Below are 27,931 nucleotides of genomic sequence, written 5' to 3'. Positions count from 1 at the left end.
ATCCCTGAAAACTATTTTGAATTTTATTAAATACAGTACTACAAATAAATGTCCTTTTAAGCACTTGTAGTGATTTAAAACTTAACAACAAAAAGAACAAGTCATTAGAAACAGATTGAGAGTAGAGACCAAAGATAAGAGAGAGACAGAAATGAAAGCCTCTGACCTGATACACAGCTTATCACAGTCAGCAGTTCTGGAGCTAGTCATACAAATATTAATCCAAAACATTTTTCCTATGTATTAAATTACATCAGAAATCAGAAGACATCATTTAATGTGGCATGGTTATTTTTAATTCTAACATAGCTCAGCTATGAAAACATCACCTGTTTCTTTTTAAAACTAGAGATGGCCTGAAGCTCAGGGTGGGACACTGAATTGTACAGGAAGTTCTGGGCTGGCAGGCAGGAGGATAGATAGAAGAAATGTTGAATCCAGCGTTTTGACTGAGATTAATAATATCCATAAGCATGGACTTAAATTCAAATGTCGCAAAGAGTAAGAAGAACATGAGGATATCTGGATATAGGGGAATATGAGGGCAGAGAAGTGGGAGAGGCTGCTTCCTGTCATTTTTAATAAAAGCTTTGAAATTTGGAAGGTGTTCTCCTCTGAGTGTGAAATGTACATAAATATATCCTTGCTTTGTCTAGGCAAGTCTGCACCTAATGGGAGTCCACTTTGCACCATGGACCTTGATCCACAGCCCTAAACTTTTTTGTGTTTTTTGGAAACTTGTTTCACAAATAGCACAAGAAATCCAGTCCAAAGGTGGACATCTGGGAGTGGTGTCCCATAGCACTTATAGGTGACATTCAATTGCCTGACAATAGTTAGAAGTTGACAATAGCTAAAGTTAAGTAAATAACCTAGCCCCTGTAAGTGCTGCTTTCTATACAAAAGTCATAGAAAGAAAGAACTATGTTCAAATGTTAACTTGGTGTAGGCAGTTCAGTTTAAGTCAGACTACGTAATACCTCAAATTTAGTTTCAAATTGTTTGTTTCATGAAAATTAACTGCTACTGGTTTGGTAACTTGAAAAACATCATAAAAGGAAGTTTTCAGTGTGGTAATGCTCTAAATTCAAGTTTAGCTTACATTTTATTTGTGTGTCATAAAGAAAACCCATTTTAACCATGTAAGTTACTAACCTGTTTTCAGTTTTCTAGCATTTCTAAAACAATAAAAGTATGGTGATTAGAACAGTAAAATTTATTTTTTACATTAATTGTGATTTGCAATTAGTCTAAAACTGTGATTGCAAGGAATTTTAGAATGAAAAAATGTATTTCAAATGATGGAAACAATTTTGAAAATGCATTAAGAATTTTTTATTTTTTTTAATCTGTGTTTTAAAGGAGAAATACTGGCTTTATTATGAATGTTTCAATTCAATAATGAAATTGTTTCAACTGAATAATTTTGCCAAGTGCAATTTATACACACAAAAAGAAGGAATTCAATATCATAAATAAAAGGGGAAAAAAATGAATATAGTGGTACTGAGATATTTGAATCAAGGCAATATCCATTTTCCTGTTGAATGAAACTTTTGCTTTTCAGCATTGCAATTAATTGCTCAGTTAGCTTATGAAATTTAGAAGGTAAAGAGTGGCTTTGCATTTTCTAAATTATAGGTATAGAATTTTTGTCTTTTTTATTTTATTTATTTTTAACCACAGACTGCATGCACTGACACTTCTATGCATATTACAATTTATTTCTTCACTGCAGTGACAATATGAAGAAAATCTAGCTACTTGTGCTGACAAAAAAATGCTTTATATATATGCAAACATGCGTTCTTATGGTGCACATAAGATCTATATTGGTTACAGGATGCATGGCTGAAATCTGGACAAAAAAGACAGGCCACATCTTTAAATCATTATGGATTTTTATTTCTTAAATGTTCCTTGAACTATCAAAAGATCATCTGGAGGACCACACAAGGTTGGGTGTTTAAGAGATTTGGAGATTATAATAGAACGAGATTTCTAACTGCTTCAGGCTTTGAAGATTTCTAGTGATCTTTGACAATTAATCCCATCATACTTACTATCATGAAGTATGTTTTAGAATAGTATTTTGCATGACTAGATTTACTTTTAATGGACTTCTTTTTCCTGAGGAAAAACTTTAGGTGCAAGTAGCCAAATGTGTTATGGTCCTGTATTAAAGATTTAATGGTTCTAGTGAACATTTCAAAGCATCAAAAACTTTACCTGACTTTTAAACGTTTAAATGTATTTTAATGCACTTAAACTTTATGGTCTAAGACTCTTTGCTTCGCAGAGAGGGTTTTTCAGTGCACTGTAAAGTGTCTTAATGCATGCTGGGCTGTAGCGTGAATATATTTATTATGAGCAAAGAAAGGCAATTATTAGTGTCAGTTCAGAGGAGAAAGTTCTTTGATTAATTTCTAGGGCCAAGTGTAGTCCTCGGTCACACCCAGACAACCTCTGGAGGCAGTCACATGAGCACATTAGAGCCAAGGAGCTGGCCCTTTGCTTCCAAATGGATGAGCTCACCATACAGTGAAGTCTGGCCTTTCAGCAGCATGCAAAATTGGGAACACAAATTGTTCAGTGTGCATCTTGCAAGACTAAAACTCAGATGTGTTCTTAAGGCTTGAGGAAAGGAAGAAGTTTAATGAAACCTGTCAGCAGATTATCCCTTTCTAAATATTTGGAGCATCAACCTACTTTACATTTAAGGCTGTGACAGCTCCTAATTTTCAAGTCCCTGGGAAAAATAAAGGAGGCAATAAGCAGGACATGATTTATATTTGTTGTTTTCAGTTATTTACTCATTTATTACTATTAGAGGTACACCACATCCTGGCCACCAGTCCTGAACTAGAAGGAAATGTGGGATGTCACAGATGTGGTCCTGGGCTGGGATTGAGCAAGCTGGGGCTTGTCAAGTGCAAATTGCCTGCCCTTGCAAGCAGGACAAGGGCTGTGGTCTCCTTTGGTCCCAATCAAAGTCCTGTATCCAGGTTCTCTGTGGGCAAGCATTTATGGTCTTACCTGTGAGACACACTGAGAGGCATGGGATAAAATCTCAGTTCTGACATGATTTCCTGAAGGAGCAAGACAGAGCAGCAGGGACTTGACTACCCAGGGGAGACTGCGCAGGAACTGTGTCAGCTCCTGCTGTGCTGCCTTCTTTCTGCTTCCTCTGTCAGGGAGCAGCAGGAGACAGGCTGGTCCTTAAGGGGAGGTGAGTGAGGAGCTGAGGTTGACCCCAGAGCTGGCAGAGCAGGGGCCTGGGCCAGGCTGGCACATTGTTCCATGGGAGAATGGAACAGGTCTGACCATGAGAACCGTGGTCACGTCCCATGTGGAATGGCCGTGCAGAGCTGTGGGGATGGAGATGGGCCAATGCCAGGCCAGGATTTCAACCACTTCTTTTCAAGAACCCTTTGTACACCCATTTCTTGCCAGGCCCACCAGCCCCCATTTATCCAAGTCTTAATGCTCTATATGCAGAAGCACAATGTGTCTTGCAGTCATGGTTGTCCGATGTGTTGTTACTACCTGAAGAACTAACACTCGACACTTCTCCTTAGTCCAGATGCTACTGTAAATTTACACACGGTTTTTACCAGTTGCAGCTAACAATTACCAGGTGACCGTTACTTGAGAGCACCAAAAATTGAAAGATCAAAGATTCAGTTTTGGGCATTGATTCTCCACCACACACACATATACCCAGTCATTTGTCACCTGTTAGCATTCAGTTTAAGATATTTTAATATTTTGTTCTCCACCATCCCCTCAGACGATGACCCCTGCTTGTTATTTATTTCTTTTCCACAGTTTTTTTTCACAGTTCCAAGACTCAAGACACCTACTGTCTTCATCTGACTTACCAACATTTCCGAAGGCAGGAAGCAGCCTCAAAATAGGTTGTGAATAAAATATATAAAATATCAAGCTGCATAACTCTAGGTGATAGCTAATGGAAAGAAAGATAAATCATTTCATTAATCATTTATTTACTTTTACCATCCTTAACATAACTGACATATATATAGTGGATAAAATATTTAATTTAGGCACTCCTTAAATTCAGGATGCCAATTCTTTCTTGTTGATCTTCCTTAGATGTATTCAATATTGTCCTATACTAATTTCAGCCAATTTTTTTTCTTGAAAATCATTTGGCATTACACTTCCTCTGGGAGAAATATCATAAGAAATCTTTATATCAAACTTCATATATTTTTCTGGTCTGTGCCTTTTCTTAACAGTTTATGGTTATTCTGTGGTTAAGAATAACTTTTGTACTCTACTAAGTGTTAAAAAACAGCAAAAAGGGAAAACTGTTATGCTTCTGGAACGTTAATCTGTGCAAAAGTCTGAATATCCTTAGTTTAAAACTATGGTTTTAGAACAGGAGCTCTTACTGAGGTATCTAAATTAGTATTCCTCATGGAACGATATTTACTTTGTATAATTTAGGGTGTTTTACTCTGTAGAAATCTTTTTTCTTCTATTATTTTATGTATTTTCCTTTCTTAATTATGGCTCTGTGAAAGTCACAGAGCTGTACATTGTTAACAATGCATATTGTTTTATGCTGCTTTTGTGTGTGGACGTAACAAGGAAACCTACTACTTGAGCTTGTCAACTACTCTGAACAATTTCATTGCCATTTCAAAAATTTGTAAAGCAAATATGAAAAAATCATGTTGTTTCACTAATGATTCCTACTACTGGGGATTAGTACTTTTTCCGTGCTCAACTGATATAAAGAAAATACCTTGGCAACAAATAAAGTGTTGCTAAGAAATGTTACCTTAAAAAAAACCACAAAAACTTACAATATATAATATGGTATCTGCAAAACTATTTGTTAGTGATTATAAATTAAATAATAGATAATAAGTTATTACCTAACGTTAATTTTACGCTCATCACCATCTAATAAGGATGTCAGGGAGTAAGGAAACAAGCAAACAAGCAAGCAAGCAAGCTTGGGAAGGGAACTAATGTTGTTTTGTTTTGTTTTCCAAAACCATCTTTTTGAAATAATTCATAATGATATTTCTTTATAATTCCAAGAAAAAACACTACAAGAACTGCACAGCACAGCAGCCTCTCTTTTTGTTTGATAAAAGCATTCAAACTGTCAAAGTTCTCTCTGGTCACTCACCAGGCAGCTGTGTTTGGATTTCCATAGTGATTCCACATATTGAGAAAAGATCTTGAGTTTAAGGTACCTCTAAGCACTGGATGTTTCTGTGACCACTGACACGTTTCCTGAACACAAACCCTCCAGTCCAGCTGACTTTGGTTCCCAGGGTGTTCAGGCCTTCCAAACTTCTGCAATAGCTTAAGCACAACCTTTCCAAATTGCTCTGTCCCTCATTTTCTATCCTTATTCTATCTTATCAATTTAGGGATATGTGGAAAAGGACTGGAAAGCCACAATGACTATGGGATGATTAACACTCTTGTCATGATGATTGTCATGATGCTGCGATCAGATAACAATACAAAAATAGCACTGATAAGTAACTGTGTAGAAGAGAAATGCTAACTTTGCAGGGATTATAAATTATCTGTTCTTTAGACTTATCAAGTAGAACTAGACAAAAGAAACATGCGGAGCTCCTCCAGTTTGAGGCCAGTTGTTAATGGTGTACCTCAGAGGTAACCTTGGGGCCTGACTGGATGTAGCTGTGGACAAGCTGCTTTAGCTGACCTGTCTTGAACAGGGTGATTGGACAAGATTACCTCAAATGTCCCTTTCAACCTATAATATTGTGTCATTCTGTGAATACCTGTGTGTGAGTGTGCCTGAGTATACACATGTACATATACACTTGTGAATATATGAATATAAAACCTCTTTATTTCCGAATAATACTTCCTTTTGTGCTATAAACATAGTTTTGGACCAGGTTTTAAACTGATATCTGCTATTTTGAATGCATTAATATACAGGAACAGAAGAACTTCATGGAACGTTGCATGAAATACCTGGAGTGCAGTCCAAGTGCCAAGTCCCAGAAGGAGAAGGTAACATACATATATAATTGTACACCCACATCCACACAATCTTTTCACAATGTGGAACACATTTTGTTTGTATCTGTCATAGCTACTGTATGTTATTTTTTTTCATAGTATGTAATAAGAACCATTGCCTTGAGTTGATTATTGACTGCGGTCAAACTTCCTGCTACTGTTTGCAAACTAAAATTAAACAGGAAAATCTGAGCCCTCTATAGATGCATATGCAAACGTATATATGTACACACTTTCAGGAAGACTAAATTGCAGATGACTTCTGAATGAAGATCACTTCTAATTCAACATAAATCCATCTACCTCCGAAATATCTTCTAGTACTTCAGTGTTAACTCTTTCCTTCCTAAAACAGCTTTTTCACACATTAATCTGAAGACCTCCAACAAGGTAATGACCATTTTCAAGGATTTTGTTTCTTGCTACCTTTTCGTACCTTCTGGCTGGTGTAAATAGCAACCTCTGCAACCCAGTTATATTTATAATCAGATAGGACTGATATTCAAAAGCCATCTGGACATGGTCCTGGGCAACCTGGTGTAGACGGCCTGCTTGAGCATAGGGGCTGAACCTTACGGCCCCCCCAGAGGTCCCTCCCAACCTCAACCATTCTGTCATTTTGTGCTTGTGTGTCTGCCATAGTTAATAATATCTCTTCTGCAGTTTCCTGCCTTGTTGCAAACTTTTCCTAGATTCTGGTTGGAATGAAGGGAGAGTCGTCACTGTGCTATGGGAAAAATCCAAATCATTAGCTGGTGTGAGTTTTCCTAGTTACAGTGAGCCAAGTGAATTACACCATTGAAAAGCTGAGTTTAGAGGGTGAAGTCAACTGTCCATTGGTGATAAGGAGACAAGGGAATTAACCTCTGGTTCTTCAAGAAATCAAATTAAAATGTTCACCATGCTGTTAAGAAAAGAGAATGGAAAGGCAAAGGAAAAGATGGCTGGAGGAGTCAGTAAAAAGAACAACAGTTTGCTTAAAGAACTGGTGAAAAGAGAAAAAACTGAGCAAAAAAAAAAAACCCCTACAGTAAGCACCACCTTGTCTATCATGCCCAGCCATGACTTGGTCATGTCTAGCACCCAGCTGTATGAACGGTCATAAGTAAATAAATCCTTCTGTTTCCACTTGAAGTACACAAAATCAAACTGGTTTGAGACCTGAAATACAGTAACTGTAAGGTTTTCTTAATTTATCCTTCATCATGATGGATTACAGAGGTATTATTTTTGGACATTGCTTTATTTTTACTCTGTACTGTGTCACTATGACATAGGAAAAGAAACTCCATAATAATAACAACTGTATATACCTTAAGTATTCCACTTGAATCAAGGACTCTCTTAATGTGTGGAAATATTTGGCTCAGCAGTCATCTTTGGGTGAGTGGAGAGGGTGACTGGAACCCAGCTAATTGCACACTACTGACTGGGGGTAGAAGACTGTTGTCAGTTTTATTGGAAATTGAGAAATGAGGGAAATTTTTTCCACAGTTCAGAGCAAAGACTTCTGGTGTAATCATGACCATGTGTCTTGCATGTCCTGTTTTGTCATCACCAAAGATGATTGCAGCACACCATGTGGCTGCAATTCATTGGAAGCATTGCCAGTGGCCCATTCTAAAAGTCGCAAACCCAGTGTAGTAAATATTTAGGAAGAAGCAGGTGACTGTGAGGAAGGAAAAAAAAAACAAACCAACAGTCCCAGAAAGCAGAATTAAAGGTACACTGATGATGCCTGAGCACCTTGTTGCAGGTGACTACAGCCGTTGTCCCAGAGTGGTTTTGCCACATGAAGTCATGCTTTCTGAAAGGGTTGTGGTAGTAGTGACCCACATTCAGTAAGTAAATATATATATACAGTTTTTTTCTAGCCAACGCAATAAGTTGTAAGTAGCATTAGGAACACACAAGTAAAAAAGAAAACCCCCCAAGTTCAGTCTCCATATAGAGGCAATGATACAGTGAGCTTCTTAACATCTTTCCCCTAGCTATGCATGGTAGTGGGCTGTTCTAGAACCTCTCATTTATACCAGTTTTTGTGTTAATCAAACATAACATGAGCATTTTTCCTGTGTGTTATTACCTTTTAGCTAGATCATCATTCCCACACACAAGTGTATAATTCCTACATATATTTGTACAGCAAATCGTATTCTTTCTTCCTTCCACACTTCTAGACTAAAGAAGCCATATAGTTTTAATTGTTTTGTAAAATCTATTCTTTGTTGTCCTGATTCCTTTACTGTTATTTCTCATGTCACATTACAGTCTTATGCTTCTTCACAGTGTGCAATGTACAACTGCATTTCCATTGATAAGTCCAAAAGAACACCTAAGAGATAGTCTAAAAATAAATAAATCCAAGCACTATCTGTTATCTCTGTCTTCAGTATCAGTAATATTTCTTGATTCTCTGTAGCTAAAATTCACAAGTAATCTTGGCCATTGTGCTGTACTCATCTCTGAAATTCTTATCTGATCCCAAGACCACATCTTGAAGAACTTTTTAAAACACCCTTCCAGTCCAATTCAGCACAACTCACTGTCACCTCTCCTTTTCAACAGTTTATTACCTATTTTAGATTCAGGCAAAACACTTTATCACCTCCTTTGACTAGAAAACCTGTCATTTCACTCAGCGTATTAAACTAATGACTTTCATAACCATACACTGCAACTTATCTCATTTCCCACTTATTTACAAATTGTTAATTATCACTTATTTAGTAAATGACATTGCTTTTCATTTCAAAGCTTTTCTATTATGGACTGTCTGATCTACAAAATGCTAGTACAGTGGTAAAGCATTTCCTTCAGATTTGTGAAATACTGATGGAAGATTGAGCAACTTTATGCATTCATTTCCTGTATTTTCTTTCTTGTACATAGGCACATGCCAACTTTATTTTTTACATCTGTAATGCAAAACATCCAGTCTCATATTTTTGGCACAATCAGACTTTCTCGGTTTTCTTTCCACCATAGATATGATAACTAAGATTTTCATATATCACCATAGATATGATAACTAAGATTTTCATACATTTTTTCCAACAGTCATTTTTTTTCAGTGTTTATCTTTACATTCACATTTGGTGTAAAAAAGAAAAAAAGAAACTGAAGCTAATTTGTTCTTTTAGTTATAGAAAGAGATAAATATTTATGCCATACTACCATTTAGAAAATTTATCTTAGATATATTCCTACAGCATTTCCACCTCCCCCACTCCCCTTACTTTACACTCTCCCTCACCCTTATTCTGGAAGCTTTTATTTTCCATATTATTGCCTTTCTCAATTTAAATCTCCTAATCCTTTCTTGAGCACTGACTGTTGATCACCAAAATACTGCTTCGGAAAGTTAGGCCATGACCTTTCAATCCTCTCCCTGCTTTGACGTCCTGATTTGGCATAACATTTTGCTATTATAAGCAGTCACACCAGGATATGAATGCCTGAACTCAATATTAAAAGAATTATTGTCAGACAGAGACAGTCAGTGTGTGGTCACAAACATGTTTAAGATCCTGTGTCTATGCATATGCAGTTCTGAAGTCACCTTCATGTCCATAGACATCATACAGTCCTTGACATGGGGCAACTTAATACATATGTAGATATGCCCAAATATTTTCTTCTGTACAAGTATTCAGATTAGAATATAAAATGTTCATAGTAGCTGACACTCATAGCATGGGTATGACAGTATAAGAAATTCTGATATTCAGAATAGATCCACCTTGAGCAAGGACAGCCTCTTAGTAAAGTCTAAGATACAAATAAACAAGACCCCTCAGTATTTTTAGTGTTTATAAATTGAAGAAGTTTTAAAATAAGCTGAAGTAGGCAGTATTGCACTTTCTGTGGAGAATTCAGATAATAAAATTCTTCTTTTATTAGAAGAATCCAAGAATATACCCCCAAACTGTCCTGATTGGAAGAAGAGGTGGCTTATAAAGTATAACATTGTTAATCAGAATTATCTAGACATCAAATATGTCAAGTCTAATTATTTTTTACAATTCTTGGTTTATTATTTATTTTACAATTTTTAGTTTTTATTCTATTAAAAATAAGATCTTGTATTTGCTATCCATTAATGTACATTCACAGGCATATTTTAAGTTGGGCAGTAAGGCAATCATACCATTGATTCAGTCAGGGATTCTAGACAAGACAGGCCCATTATCTGGGCCCTTCTGACCTCAGTGGACATAAACCTTCACCTAGTAATTCACAAAGTCAAACCCCTTTCAGCTATGGCAATCAATTCACAGCACTTCCCGTTAACATTTATGGCCCACTGGTATTTATAATTGGGTCTGTGAAAAGGGTATGAGCAGTCAGTATGTGGTGTTTTTTCAGAAGGAACACTTCTTGCAGTTTATCTTTTTATTTTAAGGTTTTAGAAAAAACATGTTGTTTTCTTATAATTATTGACAAAAATAAAATGAAAGGAGAACAAAAAAGTTCAGAGCAGAATCTTTAGCTAACTGAGGTTGAGTGTGACATTTATGGGAAACCATCCAAAATAGTTTTAAGCTTTTAGTAACTCCAGTGTTGTTGCAAATATTCATATGAAGATAGTACTTCATTTGGCGGTGATCTTTGAAGGAGAGCACTGATCTTTGGCAGAAGCTAAAGATTTCATTTGTTTTAACATTCTCAATTGAGCACTGAATCACTGCTGCATTTAAAAAAAAAAGAAAAAAATTGTACCTCATTTTTTGTTAAAACACATTTTATAAAATAATATGGAAGCCAAAACACTGAGATAATTTTATGTTGAATGTTTTCTGGCTGTACTTTATGCCTTATAATACCTTAGAGAGACATTCTTATAATCACCACACCTCTGTTTTTGCATTCTGGCTCACATCAGATGTATGTGAGGAGGCAGGATGTGCTAAACTATAACAGACTGAACTTACTTAGAAGTTTGTGCTGAGCTGATTGCACTCCTTACTCTCAGAAAACTGCCCTAAGAGAATAGTCAGGTGAGGGTGCAGTAAGACAGATTAAATGTTTGCATGTTTCACTGAATGCTACAAGCCAGAATTCCTACAGCTTGTCTTGATTTGGCAGGACAAATCCTGACAATTCCATCTGTGAAAATGGTCCTCTATAAACCTTCTGTCAAACTAAAAGCTGCTCTAGAAGTGCTTGACATCTAGGTAATTTTGATTAGCAATGTGATACTTTATAAGCCACCTCTTTTTCCAATCAGAACTGTTCTGGGGTGAATTCTTGGGGCACAATGGCCCATATATTGATGACATTCTGCTAGAACGACAAAGCATCTTGAAAATAAATAACAGAATCACAGAATTGTTGGGGTAGATCTAGTCCTACTTGACTAACAATATTAAAGCCGGTCGCCAATGGCTTTGCATAGCCACGTCTTGAAAATCTCCAAACTGTCAGCCTCCCTGGGTGATAGTCCTGGTGAAAAATTCCTGATGTCTGTTCCTCCCAAGTTGCAGTCTGTGGCCCTTATTATAGTTTCTGTTACTACTGAGAAAATTTGGTTCCAATATTATCTATAGCCTTCAAGCAGTCATGCTTTTAGATGGTCACTTGCATTCCTCTTCAGACTAAATAAGCACATTTCCCCCAGCTTTACCTTGTAAGAAATCTGCTGTTGGCTTTCAGCATCTCTGTAGCTCTACACTGGATGATCTCCTGTTTCTTGACATGCTTCTGGAATAAGAAGGCCACAGACCAGGCACTGTATTGTATCAGTGGTCTCATCAATACTAGAGGAAATACTCAATCTGCTTGCCATGCTTCTTTCAATATAGTCTGGTATGCGTTATTCTGCCTCAGGTGCAGAGCTTTGCAATTCATCATGTCAAATGAAGAATGAATTTTATGTTGGTTCATGATGAATTTTATTTTGGTTCAGTCCTTAAAGTCCCTGTAGATTGAAGCACCCGTTTCCACAGTGGGCATCACGGAACCTTTCATTGAGGGTGTCATCTAAATTACCATCCAGAATTTTGATGAAGTTGCTGAACAATACATTCCCCAATATCAGCTCTGGGGTACAGATATCAATACTTGACACCACTGAGATGAACCCAGCAGTCCATTTAACTGATGTTTTTATCAGTGTTTCTATCAGTACTGATTTACTGATCACGAAAACATGTTCCAAAGGGCTCACCCAAAAGAAGGTAAGCTAAAAGAATATTTTTCTGGGGCTCATCCAATGCAAAATGCCAAGTTTTAAAACTGATTGTGATTTTGAAAAATAACTGGATGATTGGGCAGGTAATTTTTGTTTTCTTTTGTTGTTTTGGTTTTTTTTCTGGTTTTTGTTTGTTTTTTTGTTTGGCTTTTTTTTTTTCTGTAGTGCTGTTCCATAAGTAGCATTTCTGGGGGGGGAAAAGAAGTGAGAAGTCTGTTCTGTGGAGCAAAACTGTTGTGCAAGGTGAATACATCTCCTAATGGAAGAAGATCATGGCCTACTCATATATCTGAACTGCTGCTGGGAAAGACAGGATGCTTGTGGCAAAATATTAATTCTGTTCCTCTGTTCTTGGTGTGAAGATTAGAGAGTCTAAGCCAATTTGCCTATCAAATGGCACCCCCTCCTCCCAAAAGCAAACCAAACCAAAACTCACCAGGTATTCTGTAACAATAAATACATTACTAACTGATATTTATGAAATTACCTTTGTAAGGTGACCAACCAATGTATAACCAAGGAAGCATCAGGAAAATGAAATGCTTTCAAGCAAGTGTATGGCACTGTAGCATGATGAACAAATAACTCACAAAGCTTGATTATTGTCAGGGACATCACACAGCAGTGCCTAAGTTCTCTGCAATTTCTCCCGAGCAACAGACCCTTACCACAAATCTAGATGGGGAGAAGAAGATTCATGGTTTATTTCTTAATGAATGGCAGGAAATAATATTCCAGACCCAAAATTTTGATTCTGACAGAAAAATGGGCTTTTTGTCTTTACAAAAATAGTATTCAGTGGCAGTTTTGGCTGGCAAAAGGCTAGCAATTATGTGCTTTGATCTTTATGTATGACACCTTTAAATATATACTGTGTTTCAACAGACTTTTCAAAGCACATTTAATCTTATGTCTCTTCCTGTCAATCCAATACAAAAAAAACTTCCTTTCACAGGACAGAGCAGAGAGTGAACTTGTTTGAGCCTTCTTTATCCCTATGATTTCCAACTCCAAAAGGCCTTATGATACGGAGTATATTTCCTAGTCCAAACTGCTACTATGATAGAGAGATGGCGATCTTCCGAAGGAAAAATAGCCAGAGGAGCAAGAAAAATTACAGGCTACATACAATCCTGGCTTTGTTCTAGAAGGAAAGAACCTCACCCACCTTTAGGCTTTGTACGAGAAAGTAACAGATTGTCTACATTTCATATGTGTATGCATACATATGTCACTTCTTAAAAAACAGGTCATAAGAAAAACAAGATATCATATTTAACACATTAACACCACATGCCATTTCAGACAGTGAGATAAGATAGCATGGTGAGTAGCCCTAACTGTTGGTATTTAAGCTATTAATCATAACCTCTCCTTTCTAGAAGCATGGGGGAAAAAGTCAGCATAGTTAACATATTTCTCATGCATATGCTAGCCTGTACTTCTGTACTGTAAACAAGCTATCTTTCCAATACCTAGATTTGATCCACTGTGTCTTTTAATTTCGTTGTGGATTACAGTAATCAGTGGCAGCTGCAAAGGGAAACATTATTTTCATTATTTCGGATCAAACTGAAAATAAACTTTAGACTGTATGTCATGGAATAAATTAAATCTCTTGTACTTCAGATTACATTCAAACATGATACATCAATCACGCCATCTGTGTATTGCAGACCTCTTTTCCATCATGTCCCTTGGTGACCTTTCACTGTGTTCAAAGGATAATATAACAAAGTAGCATTACAGAGATCATCTTACATACCTCTCTTATTCTATATTCTTGCAATCCCGTGCAATAAAAACATAGTGTAAATCTAAACCAAACACACCTAGATTAGATATGTTCAACACATCAACCACTGGTTGGGGTGATTAGGAAAGAGAATTTTAAGAACACAAGGTACAACTTGTGTAAACCACTAATACAGTTGCAGTGAAATTTCAGTGTTCGGAGTTCACAGACTCATGTGGAGGTACATGGAGTCTAAGGCCTGGTTTTGGTCTGAGTGCCCTTTTGCAGCACAGTCACAGTATTTGAGATGGTAGTTTCTTTCTTCCATTTTTCAAGTCAGTGGTCTCAACAACTTATTTAGCTCATCTCCAGATTTTCCTACTAAGACCTGTATTTCAGAAACCTGCTTTCTAGAAAATAAATAAAAAAAAAAGGGGGGGGGGGGGGGGGGAGGGAAGTAAAAAAAAAAAAAAGGCACAATAAAACAAACCAAATAAAGAAATGTTTTCCAGATGATAACAGTGACTGCTGAAAAATTTATCCACTAAATTGCAAAGTTATCATTTCATATTTTTCTTCTGGAGGATTATGCTCAATCTAGAAAATGTCACTTTTAACACACAAGCAAAAATTGAAGTCAGAAAGCATCATCCTGTAGATTTAACTTTTTACCAATAAAGTAATGTCTCTGCACCTTACTGAACTTAATAGAAGATCTTTGATGTACACCTGTGAGTTCCAGAGAAACCTTTAATTACTAGTAAATTTTCTTTTCTTTCAGTGAATGCAATCACTATTTTCTTATAAACAAGCAGAGGTTTCTGTTGTGGGAACCACTACCAAAACCAATCAGTTTCACCTTGATGTTTTCAAAGAAACTAAATTTCATTGCACTCTTTATGCTGAGCAAGTAGCCTCACAGTAGAATTAGCAGAGAAAATGGAACTCAGTAGTCCTCATATATTTTTGTCACATCTAGTTAAACTTTCCAAAATATGTAATTAATATTGGACCAAATCCATATATGAAAAAATAATTTTTATTCATTCTTTGACCCTGCACAACTAATACTTTTCTTCCTTATACAGAGTACACAGTCATCTTGGTCCTACTTGTCATAGTCAAGAGGAAGCTATCTCAAAACGGAAATTGAGGGGCTACACTTGAAAACACTTAAAATCACATACCATTCTATTTTCTTTACCGTAAAGAGGCAGTTTATAGGCTGGAAACCCTTGCTGACTTTTGTTTTTCCCTCGTGCAAGCAGGGTGTGGACCAAGGCAGCTGTAATCTGTTCTTTCTTAAGTCTAACTTTCTATTGTCAGAGCTTCCCCTAAGAAGCTTTAAAAAGCAAATAAGAACTTGACTTAGTGCCACATAGTGCAAACCTTAAGTCTGTTGTCAAGTCACTTGAGTTTTGATATTCAGCCTGGAGACTTACTCTCTTTATTTTTACCTCATTATTTTTTTATTATGTCAAGTAAAACCAAATTTCTCCAAGGGCAGCTTTTTTTGCTGGGGGGGAGGTGGGGGTGGGCTGTGTGTACTACTGAGCCCATTTAAGATCCAGGTGGTAAAACAAGTAATTTCTCCACTCAATTTCTTTTTCTGCTATTTTCACAATGAACTTGTCTCTTCTGGTGCTTTGTTTTTTTCTCTGCAATTATATTGTATTATTTTCATTTCTTATCCCTTCAAGTTTCAGGGAAAATTCAGATATATTGATTTTAGACTCAGTGGAATAAGCCCATACATATCCACTATGAATGTATTCTTCCTCATCAACTTTGTGAGTGATATAAGCTCATTCAAGTCAATAGGAAAATTTCAGCACTGCAAGGCTAGAGTCATACCTAGCACATTTATCAGGAAGCATATATAACTCTTAAGAGCATTTATTGTAAAGTCAAAGTATATAAAATGATAAAGTCAATAATCTCTTTTAATAGTCCACAAAATCAGTGTTTAAGAGAACAACTTCAGAGCAAACTAAACCACTGTAAGATGTTTATCAAATACCATGGGCAATCTTTTAAAGTCCAATAAGGTCATTATTGCTCCTTTAAAAACAATTTCCTTATGGAAATTTCTCAGAAAAGACACCCCCACACAAAAGTCCTTGTTGCTTGAAAGAAAATTACTAAGCTGCTGATGAAGCATGATTGTATTGTTAATCAAGAGACTGATCATGACCTATCACTTTTATATCATCTCTTGAAATGACTGCAAGTGTATTTCGGTATTCTAAGTATTCAGTACAATTTGTTATAAAGAAGTTATAATACTGTTCTAACCACAACATCTTGTATTAATTTCAGATGTAAAATATATATATGTATAATTACACATTTGTATTTTGCAAACAAAAATTTTTGCGATATTACTCTAAGACTGAAAGAGGGCTGTGGTTATTTTTTCCAGGAGAAGCTGAAAAACACCTCAAAGCAATTTCACAGCATAGGTAATTCAAATTTAGTAGATTCACATGTTATGAGGATTGCAAATTCTAGAACAACCAATTTACAGGGAAGAGCTCTTTTGAGTCCAACTTGAATTAATTGGTTTGTGGTTGATTTGTTGTTTAGTTTTTTGTGTGGCTCTGAAGATAATCCAGGAATCTGGTTTGGTGAGTCCAGGATTTGTCAATGACCAGGTCTAATCAACAGTTCCAAGCAAATTAAAGCTATTCTGAAGTGCAACAGATGCATGAGTTCTCAGCTGGCTTTCCAGAAGCTAGGGACTGGAGGTATAAAACCAGCGGTCAATATCCTCTGTCTCAGCACTGTTAAGATCTTGTTATGGCTAAAAGGGGACCATGCCTGCTATCTGAAGCCAAGAATTTACTGTTAGCCAAATAGAAAGCTTTAACTGTAGAGCCAGAATGAAATAAAAATTTATTATTAGCAGCACAGATGCACTGATGCTAATGCAATCTAAATAGAAAACAAATAAAATAACAATGCAATATTTCAAAAGTTGTTATTTAGATAAACATTCTACTACCAACCTCCTTTTTATCTCTATTGCTAGGCTCACTTTTCAAATGCTCACTAATGGAGCCTAATGTCAACAGTTCACTGTAAGGGGAATTATTGGGTTGCATGAGCTTCTTGAAATCTTTGCTGGGAGAGTGTGATGTTAATGATGTAGGTTAATTCTTCTCTTTTACAGAAGGATCACAATGGTGACAGTTTCTTCCTGCTGACGTTTTTATGTTTTCCTACGTGCTTTACCCCCTGCTCTTTTGCCCCTTTGCAAACGTTAGATATTTTTTTCTTTGTTGATTTTTCCCTTTAAATCCAGTTTTCTCCAGTTCCTAAGTTTCCATTTTTTTTTTAGTAACTGATTGCTGGTGAGTTACTGATAGCCCCGGGACCACTGGCATCATACTGTGCTCAAATCTTCAAGGCCTCTGCTGTCACCCTGATCTGTTCTCTGTTAAGCTGAATCATAGTTACACTACAGAAGTTGTTCACTCTTGTATAGCATAACTATTTGTTCCTATCCATATCGTTAACAATAGGGATTGCACCACATAACTATACAATGCTAAACAAACTAAAATTAAAGAACAGCCACCTGGTCATTAATCAATTGCTGTTAAAGCTAAACAAGTTAGAGCAAAGGAAGCCAAGTCCAAACAAAGCATGTCTGATGGCCCCAGACCTGCAGTCTGCATTAGCTTAATACAGAGCCAGTGGTCTGCTGCAATGATATTTCTGTATTTGCTGGCCAGTAAGATTACAGATGGAAGAGTATATACTGATTATATCATGCAGGAATTATTTTCTGGCATAGACACCACAAATGACAGTTTAAGCTGCCTTTAAATCTGAGAAGATAAACTATGTCACTGGTGCAGAGGTCCTGGCCCATAACATGGAGCAACTGCATAGTAATCTGCATTTTCAAGTATTGGCCAGTCATCAGTAGATTGAAGAGCTTTCCTGTATGTCTATCTGCCTAAATACTTTATCACTAAGTCATCAAAGGTCCTTATTAACTTAACATTATGACATCACAAGATAATTTTAAGGTGAGAAAAATAACATGTGAATGGATTATTTCAGTTATTTACAAGTTTTTTCTATGTATGATCAACACCCTGCTCTGCTTCCATATCTGTTCACCTCTTGACCATCCAGAGATGTCAGAGGAGTCTGCAGAGACCTTGAATAACAGCCCAGAAACCCCTGGACTGGCAGCACGGTGACTTTATGTTTGTGACAAAATACTAAATGTTGGGTGTACTATGCTCAAAAAATTCCGTCAAATATGAAATATGGCCTCTGGTGACAGAAAGGTCAGACATCCTCGTAGAACTCCTTACAAGACAGTTCAAACATAGAGTATTCTATAGTCAAACAGCTTATGTACCGAATTTACATATATACTTCACTGAATAAAAAGTGGCAATACTACTAAAAGCCTGTGACGTAGCAGAAGAATGAAAAAATTCAAGCAAGATCTGTTGTAAACTAGTATGACAGAAGGAAAAGTTATTAAAATTATTTTTTTAATAATAAAGCTCTTTTCCTCAAATGATCATTTTAGAATTGTTCAAATTATTCCATTTCAGTTTTACTGTGGATCTTCAACTAGAAATTAATTACTTATGAAATGTGCATGATTCTTTTTATTTCCTATTACAGAAATCACACTGTTCAGTTTCCATGTTATTGCAACAGACACATGTTTTCATTTGGTTTCTTTTTAGTTTTCCTTCAAAAAAAAATAAAATGAAAAAGTGAAATGGAAAGTAAAATTATCCTAAAAATGTAAGCAAAAATGTATATAATATGCATACTTTTTTTTTTAAAATAGGAATCTCTGAGGAAAAGATTTGCAAATTGACATGCTCATATCCATCAAAACTAAAATTCCCAGTAATTATATGTCTTTTATCTACTTACTATACAGAATTATTTGCTAGCATGAACCTTTGCAGTTTCTAGCCCAAAGAAGGGCTAGAAGAAAAAATGATTTCCTTTCATAGGATTTCAACTTTGAACCATTTGGAAAATATTTTTTTTTAGGTGACCAAAAATCTGCATGCATTTAAAACCTATTACATGTTGAAGATGACTGTTTATGTGAAATAATAATTTGTTTCCAAAGGACTATGCAATAACCATTTGGCAGTACCAGTTCAGAGCTGTATTTAAGATGGCCTCTTAAAGAGAGGAAATCACAGCTTCCTCTTGGGTAGGATCCTGCTGATGTGAATATACAGAACTGAAGTTCATGATTCATTTACTTCTAGCCTAGTTACTTCTTGACTTCTCTAAAAGCATCTGGAGAATAGTATCTCATCTCTTTCTTAAATCAGAGGCAGAAAAACAGACTCAGAGCCTCATTAAATTAGGCTTCTATTATAGCACTGGAAATTGTTGCTCTAAATTGAAATGGTCAGTTTGTCAGCTGCTAGAACTGGAAATAATCTTACTGCAGAGTGTATTCACTAACTTATATGCAATAAGGATCTTATCTATGCCTTTTCTAACCCCAAAGGTGTTTTAACTCTTTGTTTTTTTAAAAAAGAACAAGATTCAAAGATGCTTAATTTTTGTTTCTTTTAGCACCTGCTAGGAGAATCACAGTGGACCAATGAATTTGTTTGTCAAAGCATATGCTACAATATCCAGTCCAAATCTTATTTCTTTCATAGGTAACAAAACATGGGAGAGCTGCTCTTCTTAGGAGTCATGCTGGTGGAGCTAATTCCAGCTTCCTTGCTTGGTCTAAGGTTTATGAGCACCCACCTACAATTTATGAGACTATAGGTCAAGTAGATGGAGGGAGAGCATTGGCACAAGTTTAGGAACTAACAGATGGCTGAGAGGTTCAAAGTTATGTCAAAGTCTAAATACAGCTGAAAATAAGGAGGCAACATAGAAACTACATACTTGTGCCAATATACAGGAGACCTTTTTTGACTGATAGAAGGGAGTGATTTTTTGGTCTTAAAACTGTTTCTTAAAGTGAACAATGATGGCAAGCTTCACCTACACAATTGACTTAGAATAATAAACTGTTTGCTGGTTTGTATCTTTTTTTCAAGTCAGAGTTAGTTACCTGAAGACTTTGAAAAAAGCCTATCCATTTTTTTATATATTCAAACATTTGTGTGTCTGTATGTTCTCTATTACATTTGCACGTAACTCATACACAAAAGCACACCAGGAACAAAAGAAATACAATATTTGAACTGTTCTTCTAGCACAGTATGTTATTACTCAAAGTGGGTCATAGGCGTGAGAGAAAATAAGACCAGAGGATGTATGTATGACACTTCCCTCCAGCACTTTCTAATATGTGCTGGGGACTTTCTGTGCCAGAAGTGATGACTCTGAATTCTGGTGCAGCTTTCAAGGGATTTCTCTTCCATGAACTTATGCAAATTAACCTTGAAGCTGCATAAGCTTTTAACATTCACAGAGATCTGCAGCAAATTCCAGTACTTAAATTTATATCATATGGATAAATATCCATATGGATAAGCCTCTCTCCTCTGTGTCTTAAATCTAAGACCCGACTGCCAGCCCTGGTTCAATTTGAGAACCTTTGGTCATTCACACTGAAGAGACAGTGAATGGGTGTTTCCAGTTCAGCATCTATTCCATGTATAATTTACATAATTCTATGATACTTTCATCACTTGTCCTTCAGTCATCTCTTAGTAAGGATGGAGGGGTCCTTTCCATATTTTGGGTTTCTTTGTTTCTTTTTTCTCGCTTTTGAGCAGGCTTTTGATAGGTGTCTCTTCCATCCTTCTCAACAAGAAATGATTGTCTTCTTCCTGTACCGTTCCCTGTTTCACACAATATCAAAGTCCATGTATCAAGAACCAACTTTGAACTTTTTAGAGAGGCATAACAAAAGTTCTTTGTTTTGATTTCCTCCTGTTAACCACAGGATATCTCCCATCTGTTATAATTCAGTATCTTATTTCAGCATCATAACAGTTAGATCAGAGCTACTCTTGATACAAGTAAAGTTGGGACTGCTTTTTCATGCCTGTTTACTTACATTCTTTGCCTAGATACCTAGGGTGCAAGTTTTTTCTGCAAATCTTCACAGTCAACTTTTACTTTAAGTGCCCCAAACATCTGCAAATTTTGTCAACTTGCCATTTTTCCTCCATTCCAAATAATTTCCATAGAGCAGCACCAGCTTTTTCACAGATCTCTGACGGATTTTACTGGTTATCTCCTATTATTGTGAAAAGTAACCACTAGTTTTCCATCTTATAGTCAGTTCGTTAACAATATAAAGACCTTTCATCCTGTCCCGTTCATGAGAATTTGTGCTCCAAAATAAGGAAATACCAAATTAGGGAATTCCAGTGTTTGCATTTCCTGTGTAATCTCAATATGTCACAGTCTTACATGTAATCACATACTTAAGTTTTCCAAAGTTGCCATGTCTTAGTCAGAGCACTGAGTCAATTTCATTACAAAATCAGTCAGAGCTCTAGACTGATGTTTCATCCCAATTTTGCTTCCCTCAGATGTGAAAAATGAGTAGTGAATTACAAAGGTTAAGTGTGGGAAAACAAAGCATAGTTGAATTTTGCCTTGAAAACCTGTTGTATGCATTTGTCTCAGAGACAACAATGTTAGAAACCTACTTCAGTGAGGTTTGTCTCGAATGTTACTAGTTATGCTCTTTGCATTTATTTCTCTGTGTTTGTCCTTTATTTTCTGGTACTTGAAGATGCACTTTGTGTGTTTTGAACAATGAAGGTGCTGTATCATGGTATATGCTTAAAAAAAAACCTTGCTAATAGAAACCTTAAATTAATAGATTCGTTTTATTTACTGTGTGCATCAGCTTCAAGTTTTCTGACCTTCTTCTGATTCCCTCAGCCAACAACCTCATCAGGGGCACTGTGAAAACAAGTAAATAAATGAAAAAGGCTTAGATGCCATAGTGAGGAATGCCATGACAAAGCACATACTGAATTCAATAATTTATTGCAACTCCTACGTTTTGTGCAGCAAACTTGGGCTACATTGCAAACACTGCACACTGTATACACAATTTTGATTAGCTGCTCAGTAAGTGAGCACTCCCCGTTCTCTGCCCAAAGATCACTGTGGAATAAATAACATAAGATTATGTAATTAAAGACTACACAGTGATCAATACATATAGGACAACTAGAACAGTATAACAAGTGCAAATGTAATTGTGACCTTTCATAATCTGAGTGCTTTACAACATAACCTTGACTTTGTTGTTTGTTTTTTTTTAATAATTATAGTCACTTAACTGATTTGATTAATATCTTTCAGAGAATTGCCTGAAGTTAGCAAACACCAAACAGCCCAATTGCCAGTCTGAAATCATGTATGGATATTTAATTGAGAATAGTCCCATTCAGTTATTCATAATATTTCTGGCTGGGTATTTCCCACCAAAGAATTTTAATAGAAAATCCTGTTTACCTAAATCCAACACTTCCTAAAGTATCATAATCATGTCAATAATGCTTTTATTCAGGATAATCTTCCTTAAAACAAGAGGTAATATCTGTCAAAACAAGTACCAGAATAACATAAGAAAGGAGGACGTGAAGGAAGGCAAAACTGGGAAGAAAGGATTGCCACGATCTATTGGTTAAGTGAGTAAGGACTTACGTAGAAGATTGATGTATTTCAGGCCAAGTACTTGAATCACCACATGAATATGATTTGTGACTTCTCTTTGATGAGTTTACTGTAGTTTATGTTGGTGGTCCTGTCCCATTTTCTGTAAATAATTTCATGTTCCCAGAGGCAAAGAGAGGGAAGGAGAGAGAAGAAGTAAATATTTATGTCTATAGACATAGACATGTGACAAGGGCGTTCATCTGGACCATGGAAAATTACATTCAGGGCTGAATGGGGAGTACTAATTCAACACTATTCAGAAATTTGTTTTCTCTTAATTGTTCAATGTGGGGATAAAATTTATTATATAAAAAAAAATATTATAAAATCCATTACCTCGTGGCCAATTTATTTACTTGGTGCTTCATATTCAAGTCTGTCGTGGTTTAAACCCAGCCAGACAGCTTGTTCACTCACTCCCCCACTTTCCTCCCTCTTTCTTTCCTTCCCCCTACTCCTGGAGGGACGGAGAGTAGAACCGAAAAGAATGCAACTCCCAGGGGTTGAGATAAGAACAGTTTAGTAACTAAGGCATAACACAAATCACTACTGCTACCACCAATAATAATAATGCTAAAGGGAATAACAAAGGAAGAGAATACAACACCTTATCACCAGCCGACCAATAACTCACCCCCCCCAACCCGACCAAGCACCAACCGATACCTCCTCCAGCCTTCAAGTCCTCCCAGCCCTTCCGGGTAACTCCCAGTTACATCCTGGGCATGACGTGCTATGGAATTCCTCTTTGGCCAGTTTGGGTCAGGTGTCCTGTCTCTTCTTCCTCCCAGCTTCCCCTCCTCCCTGGCAGAGCATGAGGCTCACAAAGTCCTTGGCCAAACCAAAACATCATTGTTATTAGCTCTGATGCCAGGCTGAAAGTCAAAACACAGCACTGCACCAGCTACCAAGAAGGAGAAAAATTGACTGCTGCTGCTGAACCCAGGACAAAGTTTTTCACATATATCATGTAGAGTGAAGAAACAAACCTTTGACTCCAGTGTTATTCCTAATTCCTGTATCTTTTCTAGGGTTGAGAAGTAAGTTTTATTATGAAAAGGTCTATAGGTTTATTTCTGAAATTTGAAATATTACTTTTTTTTTAATCTAAAATTGTGTACAGAGACTAGTTTTTGCATACTTTCATATTTCACTTCATTTGACTTAATGACATAATTTAAGTGATATTTATGACTTCTTGAAGAAGAGTAAGGAAACACGTTGGTAAGAAAAATTATGCAGTGCTTCCTTTGTAACATATACAGAAATCAGAAACTTTTTTTTTTTTCTGGTGTTAGTCTAGGGAAGTCTAGACATAGGGCTTCTAATGTGGCTAGTTTAGATAATGGCTGAAATCAGACATGGAAGTGCAGACTCTAGGCCTCTTAAACCCACCAGTGATTTCAGAAATGCTCTAAGGCAGCTAGCCTGTATTGTAATTCAAGTTATCACAGTTACACTTTCATTATTAATACCAATAAAATAGTTCAGATCTTTCAGCTACAGTTAAGACAATGAAATGGAAAAGAAACTTTGAATGTGTGGAGAGAAATGTGAGGGAAAAATAAGGAAGGGTTAAAAATAAACTAATCTGTAAAGATAACAAAGATAGGACAATAAAAATGGAAATGACAGATCAAACGAAAGGAGATGAGATGCTGAAAAGATGTTTGGTAGAGCTGAAGCCAAGAACAACATTAAATGTATGTAGAGGTGATCAGAATATACATTTTTTTTAGGTTCATTCAGACCATAGGACAAGCAGGGAAGAGGAGGTGGAAACAGCAGAGACAGAAAATTAGACTGTGAAGCAAAGGTTTTGATAGTACTGGATAAAGTAATTTAGGCAGGAGTAAATCTCTCAGATCTCAGGATAAATGAAGGAGAAAGAATGTCTGAAGTTGATGTTAAGGCTGGATATATATGTGTGCAGCAAAGAACTGTAATTACTGGAATTAACAAAGAAGAAAAGCATGAGAAGTAATACAAAATGTCTCATTATTCATAGCTAGCACTAATCAGAGATTAGCCTGTACTTCACTGAATTTTCATATTGCTACAGTAAATTAAAACTACTTTTATTTTTCTGCCATGCAAGGACTCCAGGAGCAGAAAGGGAGAAGAGCTATACAGCATGCTGACTTTGAACATTAGGACAATCCATTATAGACCCAAAGATACATGAATACTTAACATCAAGTTTCAGGGAGAATAATTATGTTTGTGTACAGAATCAAACACAAATGAAAATGAGAATGTGAAAATGAAAACAACACTTGAGTAGCAGCAAAATCTAAAGAGGTAAAATGTTCCCAACTGGGAAGCCAGAATAAACTCACTCCATAATTTTAAAACAACTGGCTATGAAATCACAGATCAAGGACCAAGGAGTATTTAATGAAACAGTCATATCAGAAATCGTAATGTCTAATGGGACTGGTGAAAGAGAAAAGAAGCTCTATTTAGATGTGTTTCTCAACTGCATGCAGATATTATAGCAAGCTGTGGATGAAGGTAATAATTAAAGACATGAGACAATAATAAATGAGGTAAACTTCAACATGTGTTTCCCACAGATAAATCTTAGAGATTTTTGAAAAGGTAACTTCTTTGAGAAGGAAACCCTTTTCCAAGCCAAAAGAAATGTTGCAGCTTCTGTCTCTCTGTACTTTGGTAAAGGATTTCATGCAATGGTACAGAGGAAATTTCTTGTGAAACTGGAGAAGATAGGGATTCGCAGGGGAACTGAACGTTGAGCAAAGGGATGGCTCAAGAAAGACAGTGATTGAGAAAGATAGTGTCTAGCTGGAAAAAGGATTTGAAGGTAATATATCAGTTTATAGCCTTTAGAGGAATCTGATTTAAAGTTCTTATTAGAAAATCAAAACCCGATTAAGAGCACATTAATGTAAAGCAGTAGGTATCAGGAATCAACAACATTAAAGAGGAAGATTGGAATTACCATCTAACAACTGAGTGACTATGATGTCCAAAAAATTTTCTGTCTTCAAGAAAATGAATTCAAGCCACATCTCTGGGATATTAGGAAAGAAGGATCCTGTCCTATATGAGGAGGCTTAAGGAGCTGAGATTCTTAACAGAGAAAGAGAATAAAAGAAATATTTTCTACTCATAAATATATATATATATATATATAAAAAGAAGAAATGATAGTAGGAGGAAAATTATTTAAGATAAAGCACACACTGGGTCAAGCAAAAGGGTATAACAAGAACAAAGTGTTATAATCATTGAAAGGGCCTTTGAATTTTGGTCATAGTTGTGTGGTTAAAAAATCTTAGTTTTAACATGGAGGCAGACAAGCATGCCAAACCAGAGGGGCTTCTGTTCTCTGCTGCAGCAGGGGTCCAAATTTGACTGGAGGAAGATCAGGCAGTCTTCCAGGTTACATGTGATATTCCTTTCCTGTTTGATATGTGGTCACAATTTGTTTTGCAGGCATATTTCTGAAATATCTGCTACTAAAGACTGTTGCTACAGAAAGGTCTACTACAATTAACAGCATTTAAGAAGGTACAGCATTTACCTCTGTCAGACATTTAATCAATTTGACTCATAGCAGATCCCTGAATATACTCTGCTGGTGCCAGCACTGGATTATTAGGAAGATTATTTTGATTTTGAAGTGCCAAAATCTGACTGCCACACGGAAGTTGTATGTGACCTCCTTTGGTCTGACTGGGATCATGGAACAAACTAAGCTTTTATTGGCATACCTCCCCTCTGCCCCAGCCATGCACAAAAATACCACAGAAAGGAACATATATATCTATCTTAGTTCTTAGCCCCCTTTAAATGGCAAGAGTTTTTTTTCAGCTTGAGCAATAAGTCATGTATTAATCAAATCATAGAATCATAGAATGGTTTGGGTTAGAAAAGACCTTAAGATCATATAGTTCCAACCACCCTGCCATGGGCAGGGACACTGCACACTAAATCATGTCACCCAAGGCTCTGTTCCAACCTGGCCTTGAATACTGACAGGGATGAAGCTTTTACCACTGCTTTGGGCAACCTACTCCAGTGCTTCACCACTCTCACAGTAAATTTCTTCCTCATATCTAACCTAAATCTTCCCTGTTTAACTTTGTCCTATCACTACAGTCCCTGATAAAGAGTCCCTTTCTTTGACCCATGTGTTTGCATGGGTCAAATGTGGCTACTAACCAGTGGTCTACTAGTCAGTAGTTAGTCTGCTAGACAATTCCTGTCTATTTACTCAGCTGTCTGCCTCAAAGGACTTCTGCTTGTGAGGATGCTTTGAAATTGAGCAGCCTCATCTAGTAGGTAAGATACATATTGATACTCACGTGGTCAAGTAAGTAGTATGATATGAATAAAGGTACCCTAATTTACTATAAAAATAAAGTTTGCATGTAACCTCGTTTCTGAATGCTATTTTCCCACTTGTCACTCCCGCTGAACTTAAGTGAGAAGCAGATTATCCAAGGTATTTGCTCCAAGGAGGACAAGACTATTTTAAGTCAGAGGCAAAAAATATTTCAAATAATCTTTGTGTCTCTGTTTCAAGATTTCTACCTAAGAAGCCTAAGTAGTTTTCTATTCAGACTTGAGCTCAGAATGTGTTTTTATTCTTGCAGTAACCAAACCATTTCTTTTATGCCTGGCTCTAAATATTTTTTTCAGATATACTTGTTTTACCCCTTCAGTGCTGAGAGAATGAAGGCAAGTAAAGATCCAGGAAGACCACGAATACTAATATGTTTTAACCAGTCTGGAATGATCAAAATCAGCATGAGTTTCTTCATACTGTTTTAACCTGTAAAAATAATCATGATCATAATCGTGATTTCAAAGTGCTTGAAGATGACATTCCACCCATGGTTAGTAGCGTGGGCCTTATATTAATGAGCATTGCATCATTTATCCTTTAAGCCAAGAGGGACATTTTTGTTCTTCCCATGATGGCAATGTGATATATTTCAGTTGTTCTCAATCTTAATGAAACTGTAACCATAAATAATAGCTATGTGTCAAGATGAGACACTAGATTTAATCTAATTAATTTTAGAATGTCTGTAGAATTACTTCAGTCTTAGGAACAAAGACAATTCAAACTTTTTTATAGAGGAATGTTTATTCCTCCTCATCCATATCATGAGTAGGTGGTAATATACATGCCAGTGTAGAAGTGTCTGCATGTAGTAAAATTTAATTCTTGCAGGAAGAAAGGTACTTTTAGCATGTTGTCTCTCCCACACTTTCACCAAAGTTTTGCTAGATTTAATTTTAAAAGAGATAAACATGACAAATGTTGCACA

At 36.3% G+C, this 27,931-nt stretch overlaps 1 long non-coding RNA gene across 3 annotated transcripts in view; it reads left to right on the top strand.

Moving 5' to 3' along the window:
• Positions 1 to 27,931, top strand: part of LOC133276359 (uncharacterized) — a 51,697-nt gene that overhangs the window by 11,347 nt on the left and 12,419 nt on the right. For all 3 annotated transcript variants that reach the window (XR_009745842.1, XR_009745843.1, XR_009745841.1), the window contains exon 3: positions 5,962 to 6,036. This is a non-coding gene — a long non-coding RNA (uncharacterized LOC133276359). The remainder of the gene's footprint in view (positions 1 to 5,961; positions 6,037 to 27,931) is intronic.

The sequence above is a fragment of the Pezoporus flaviventris genome, unplaced genomic scaffold (assembly GCF_033815535.1).
Source record: "Pezoporus flaviventris isolate CSIRO_AGI_PZ_B2104156 unplaced genomic scaffold, CSIRO_AGI_Pfla_v1 ptg000045l, whole genome shotgun sequence".
NCBI lineage: Eukaryota > Metazoa > Chordata > Aves > Psittaciformes > Psittacidae > Pezoporus > Pezoporus flaviventris.
This window is presented reverse-complemented; position numbering and strand designations above follow the sequence as displayed.